General features: G+C 32.7%; 1 protein-coding gene across 4 annotated transcripts in view; it reads right to left on the reverse strand.

Moving 5' to 3' along the window:
• Window positions 1-7016, reverse strand: part of LOC106473652 (protein lunapark-like) — a 47385-nt gene extending 40369 nt beyond the window's left edge. For 3 of the 4 annotated variants that reach the window (XR_002613745.1, XR_001291694.2, XM_022402058.1), the window contains exons 1-4: window positions 6979-7016; window positions 5871-5950; window positions 3557-3733; window positions 1208-1308 (exon numbers count right to left, since the gene is read on the reverse strand). The gene's annotated coding sequence lies outside the window, so the exon portion shown is untranslated. Of the gene's footprint in view, window positions 1-700; window positions 1009-1207; window positions 1309-3556; window positions 3734-5870; window positions 5951-6978 lie in introns of all 4 variants that reach the window. The other variant, XM_022402059.1, reaches the window with a different exon arrangement.

Below are 7016 nucleotides of genomic sequence, written 5' to 3' on the forward strand. Positions count from 1 at the left end.
TGTTAGACTTTATTAAAGTTTATCCTCGTTACTCATTCAAGCCGTCTCCAACCATTATTAGTCTCAAAGTGGGTTCCTCATCATCGAATTTAAAACAAAGAATGAGCCTTTCTGAAAGAATACATAAAACCCAAGGGTTTGTGGTGAAGGAATCCCAAATGGTGGCAAAGCACAAAAGCCTGGCCCCTACCAGACCTGCCCCCTCCCTCCATGTAATCACTGGGATCACCAAAGCCATCAGTGAACAAACCAATGGTTAACCTCAGAGACCTGTGTAGCAGGAACTTGTTTGTAAAGGAGAGAAAATAGGGGTTGGGACACAGGAAAAGGTTCAGAAGGAAGTTGAGACAGACAGGAAGCTAATTAGATAAGGGAACAAAAGAGGTGACATGGATACAGGAAAAGTGAGGTTGGGAAAATGTTACCAAAGTATTGAGATCCAAAACCCACAGAGGCATAAGAGGATCCAACTACTGGGAGTCCAAAAAAAGGAAATGCAGACCTACGGGATACCATTGCATGGGCTGTCATATGATGTGGGGGTTGTGGCATACTGGCCCCTGAAGTTATTGGTTTGCAAACCTATCAGCACAAACCCCGATATCCGGTGATGGAGGAGAACAAGATAGTGGGCCAAAGGTGTCTCACTGAAAAGAGAAGAGTCAAAGGAAATGGGAGCCAAAGTAAAAACATAACATACCTAGTGTATTAAATCCAGGAAAGGAGGAGAAGGCCTGGGCACTTCCACTGGAGCTAAATGTGACTGAGTGGCATAGGAAGGGGGAGAAACCAGGCTGTCAAAATCTCCATCCTTTCATTCAGATACCCCTAAACAAGGTATGAGAGAATAATCCACAGATAGAGCAGGGGTCTGCATGAATGTGGCCAACTCCCAGCGAATTGAGGCTGTAACACTGTCCTCCAACAACTGTGGACCCAAAGCCACTGAAGTCAAAGTAATGATAACTGTAGTAGGAACAGCTGTGGTAGCAGTAGGATCCACCTCAACTAAGAGTGGAAGGAGAAAAATTCAATCAGAGAGCTTCAAAGAATCACATGTTGAAATAAATGACACATAATGCTACCATGTACAAACTAAAATTTCAGAACACAAGTTTAACAAATGTAAAGAAAACTAAGTTCCCATAAAAAAAGGAATTGTTTAAAAATTCTGTAAAGTAAAGTATGAGTGAAAAACACGTCTTACCACCAGAAGTGCCAATCAAGAAATAATTTTGGGCTAAGCTACATAGAGGGAGTCAGCTGTGCTGGGAGTTGTGTCATGCTCCTATAGTTGTTATAAGATACCTGATAAAAAAAAGATAAGAAATTGTATAATGGATACATATATATTACTAGTAAAGATACTGATGCAACATGCAAGGGAAACTTCAATTTTAGACATACTGATTGGGACTGTACAGGTCAAACAGCAACCGATATAGTAGTGTTAGAGAGCAAACCAGAAGGATACCACTTTAGATCTTTGTTGATGATTACTGATGATAAGATTACAAAAGTTAAGTTGGAAGAACAGTTGTGAAAGAGTAGTCATTGAATAATTATATTTGATGTTTCACAATATGTTGAGATCAAGGAAATATATATTTCATTTCCTTATTTTCAGTAAAACAATTTTAAGGCCACAAAACAAAATTTATTATTAGTGAATTGGTATAATCAATTAAAATACAACGTGAAACAGAATTAGAAAATTTTGGAAAGAATATTGATTTTGACTTGTTGGAAAAAGTTTAGGGATAGAAGGGTTATCTTATGAGAATAGTTAAGATTTCTTATTTTCTCTTGAGAAAAGAAAGGTAACAAATGATCATATTGAAATATGCAATACTATCCAGGGTAATTTAGGATAAATGCCCCTAATCTGTCTGTACTGTATTCTGAAGACAACAGAATGAGAGAACACAAGTTCAAAATTTAGAAAAACAAGCTAAGTTCTAATTAAGAAAAATTTTTTTTTTCTACCAGGGTGACTGGCTTATGGAATGAGTTACCAGCAACAGTAATGTAGGCCAGCACTTTAGAAAGGTTTAAAAAAGGAACTGAAGATTTCCTGAAAAATAGAATATGGGCTTAAGATTTTACTTTTTCTCAAAAGTGGGTGTTCAAGAACAGCCTTGAAGAACCAAATGTTCCCTTGTTGTCTGTATGTTAAGTAACTCATTCCAGCTTAAAAGAACATTCCCAAAACAGCCACATGTATTTTTATCAATAAACAACCGGGCTGTTTAAAGTTTTGCATAATCTGAACATTATATAGTGAGTTAATTATAAGCTTTTTGCATGGAAAATTTCCACTCAGATATAGATTTTGTGTATGCTACTGAAAATTTTTAAATTATATTAAATCCCAATGTTGTAAGTATAGAAATATGATCCCATCTTTATAACCAAGTATTGAATATTGAAAAAACTAGATATGTGCATGTATCATAATGGTTTTAAAAATCATTCAATTCAAATTTGGCTTGTTACAATGTAAGACTTCTTTTATCACATGATTTCATACATGTATCTGGGGTTTTAGGGTAACTTTTGGTCATGACCATACTTAATAAATAGCATTATATTCTCAACAGATTTAAGACTGTATTTATATACAATAATTTAACATTTATTCAAAAAGTTAAAATTATTCAAGCAAGTGACCCTTCAGGCTATGAAACAGAATGTTTTGTCCTAGTCTTATGTCTTTTAATATATATCCACAAAAACGTTTTGGTTTTATTCACATTTCTAAAAATACTGTGTACTTTTTCTGAGAAGTAAAGGAATAGAGAATAGAGTCAGAAATCATCAAAAACATTTTGTTTTCCACTAGACAATACAAGAAACAAAGATAACATTTTGTTACTTTGTATTTGATATATTGTTTGTGTTTCAATTTGTGTCTTCCTGTGGATGCTTAATACCTGGCTTTTTGTGGTCGTCGGTATTCTTTGCTGCATGAGAGATATCACACACACACACACACACACAAAATAAAAGGTAAAAGACCATTTTACCCATCAAAACAACACACACGCATAATGTAGCTCTTTGCAGCCATGTGATTAAGTAAACACCACATTAATATTTTTCCAAAAAGAAAAATGTCCATTTCATAACCTTTCCTTTCCAACAAGAACTTGATTTGGTATTCTACATTTTACCTTTAAAGAAATTTTAATAAACATTTATTTACAATTATATAGACTGTAACTTGTATGTTGCATAGCTAAAAGTATTATACTGTGATGTAATACAGAATGAACTGCATTTAAATAAAAAGCATCTCTTTTTACAGCTCCTGTATAGAGATTGTTTTAAATTTTTTAAGTTATAGATGCATATGCATCACTGGTTAAGTGGTAAGACTGGTAGATTTCTACATCCAAGCCTAGTAATGGTCATCTCAGTAGGCTTAAGTAGTATTGATGTGAAATCATAATTTGAAAAAGTATGTAACTTTGAAATGTAAAAACCCCAAGAAAAGTTACTCATGAATACTGATTTCTTGGTTGAAAATAGATAATTAATCATTTATTTTACTTACTTGTGTCCCTGATCAAAAAGGAACTAGTTTTTGAAAGTTTGCAAGCCTATTTGCTGTTGGTGTAGTAGCTCTAGAGCAGTGGTTTCTCAAATTTTTATTTCACCATAGCCACCTTCATGAACCAAAGACAATTTCATGGAACTCATACTGGCATAGATCAAACTGCAGAAGCTGAATCTATAATGTATAAAAGTGACACTTACATTAGTAAATGTGAAGGTTAATAGCATTTTCAAATAAAGCATAGTTTTGATTTCATCAAACACAGTATCATTCCTATATTTATTAATGAGCTATAATATGAAAATTCAAACTTTAACATTGCAGACCCCTCTTTAGAATTCTTTCAGACCCCAAGTTAAGAACCAGGGTTCTAGAGCTCTACTGTACTGCCTTAACACATAAAGATAAGTAACACAAAACAATTCATAAATGACAAAAAATGACATTTACATACTGTGAAGTAAAATCAACCAGGCACAGACAGAGTACCACCTGCATGGTAATTCCTGTACTAGTGGTACTAATAAAAACTCTTTGGTCTAATTTGGCAGTGAATTACTTATTTAATGCACATCAGTAGACATTGATGTCATATGTTTACAATAATTTACAAAGCACTATGTCACAACAAACACCTTGTACAACCAGTATCATGGGTACAATAATCAACATAACTGTACATCACAAATCAACCAACAATACACATTTTGTACAACCAGTATCATGTGTACAATAATCAACATAACTGTACATCACAAATCAACCAACAATACACATTTTGTACAACCAGTATCATGTGTACAATAATCAATATAATTGTACATCACAAACCAATCAACAACACACATCTTGTACAACCAGTATCATGTGTACAATAATCAACGTATTTGTACATCACAAACCAATCAACAACACACATCTTGTACAACCAGTTTCATGTGTACAATAATCAACGTATTTGTACATCACAAACCAATCAACAACACACATCTTGTACAACCAGTTTCATGTGTACAATAATCAACGTAATTGTACATCACAAACCAATCAACAATACACATCTTGTACAACCAGTATCATGTTTACAATAATCAACATAATTGTACATCACAAACCAATCAACAATACACATCTTGTACAACCAGTATCATGTGTACAATAATCAACATAACTGTACATCACAAAACAATCAACAATACACATCTCATACAGCCAGTATCATGTGTACAATAATCAACAAAACAGTACGTCACAAACCAATCAACAACACACATCTTGTACAACCAGTATCATGTGTACAATAATCAACAAAACAGTACGTCACAAACCAATCAACAACACACATCTTGTACAACCAGTATCATGTTTACAATAATCAACATAACTGTACATCACAAAACAATCAACAATACACATCTTGTACAACAAGTATCATGTGTACAATAATCAACATAACTGTACATCACAAAAAAATCAACAATACACATCTTGTACAACCAGTAGCATGTGTACAATAATCAATATAACTGTACGTCACAAAAAAATCAACAATACACATCTTGTACAACCAGTAGCATGTGTACAATAACCAACATAACTGTACGTCACAAACCAATCAACAATACATATCTTGTACAACCAGTAGCATGTGTACAATAATCAACATAACTGTTCGTCACAAACCAATCAATAAATTTCTTGCACTACCAGTATCATGTGACTGTTGAGTTATATCATACACTGTAGCTTACACTTAGACAAAATAATTGCACAAAAAGTAACTGAGAAAAATACTGTTAATAGACATTGTGTGTGTAATGCAATCCATGTGTAATGATATGATAAAATATGTAATGATTATATGCCAAAAGATACCAGCATCTGAAGGAAGAAATAATGCTAACTTAATTCCACACAGCATGGTTAGAAAACAGTTCAGTTTCAAGGGACCTTCAGAACAGTGAAAGTAAATTCAACTGTTTCTTAACCGTGTGTGGCATCAAAAGCTATGCAGTTATATTTCTTCTCAGAAGTAGTAAAGTGCACATGAAACTGTCAAAACTACTTTCCAAGTCTTTGTTCTAATATTTTATTCCAACAGCAATAGAATCACAGTCAAAATGTAGACTAAGTGGTAATTAATGTATATTAGTAATAAAAAAAGTAACTGATTTGCAACTAGACTTTAGGCAGCTGTAGGCTACTAGTAAGTCATTACATATTAATTTGATATTACTGACTGGTACCTGATATCTTAGAATAACATAACTTGAGAAAAAAATGCATGTCTGTCCATCATAGTTGCACTTACCTGAGCTGATTTTTTCTCACAGTCAGCACTACATATTTCTGTCCAGGGTCAGTCATTGAACTGGTTAACACTTTATGTTTCTGAAGGTAAAAATATTGAATTTATTGACAAGTTTGACAATTTTTTCAATATGAATTCAATAATGATTAGTTTTTAGACACAACTCTACATAACATGTTCTACTAGCAGAAAACAGATGTCTGTCCATCCACTGCATATGAATATAAAAAGAAATATGCAAAAAGAACAATTAACAATTAAAGAACAATTTATATGTATAGGTTTCAGGCCTGCTAAGGGCAATTCTTATGATACACATGAATGTGTGTGTTGTTAAAATGTAACAATAAACGTTTTTCTACTGCAAAAATTTTAAATTATATTCTTCATGTAATGTTGTAGCATCAAAATGATTTTTTAAAATCCCATTTTCAGAGTACTGTTTGTCCTTTTATACCAATAAAATATATAACATTTTTATATTTTAAAGAAAATGCACATGCAATAAACATGTTTGAACTTGTTTAGTTTGCATTTAATTTCAAACAGATTTGCTGTGTAATCTTATGAGGTTTTTTTTATAACTTCAATGTTTTATTGCATCCCGAGAATTCTATTAACAAGGGTAAAAACATGCTTTTCAAGGAGGGGTGTTATAAAGTCATTCTGCACAAACAAGGATGATTAATTAAAACCTTTAAAAGTGGGCAAGTACTCACAATATCAACATTGCCCAAGAGGGTTTTTAAGTTTCAAAAGAACTTTTAGAAAGAGAGAGTATCTATCTTCATGGCCAAATATTTGATTTTTTTACAATTTGTGTGGTTTGATAATGGGTGAAATACTACAATTCTATACATTTTGTGGAAGTTCTACACATTCTACTAGTACTAGTTAGTACTAAAGTTAAATGTCAAATAATATTTTCTTTCCCACTAATATCTAAAAGTGACAATTCACAAACTAAATTTATAATATCTTATAGTCCTGCTGGGATCATTCCTAATCCTAGCCATTTTCATTTTTTTTAGTTTAGCCTACATAAGAAACAATAACTCTTCTAAATTAGTAAATATGAATTTTGGAAAGTGAACAGTTATAAACTTACATCAACTTGAAAGTACTTTACTAACAGTAAGAATTAAA

This window comes from Limulus polyphemus, unplaced genomic scaffold (genome assembly GCF_000517525.1).
Source record: "Limulus polyphemus unplaced genomic scaffold, Limulus_polyphemus-2.1.2 Scaffold6372, whole genome shotgun sequence".
NCBI lineage: Eukaryota > Metazoa > Arthropoda > Merostomata > Xiphosura > Limulidae > Limulus > Limulus polyphemus.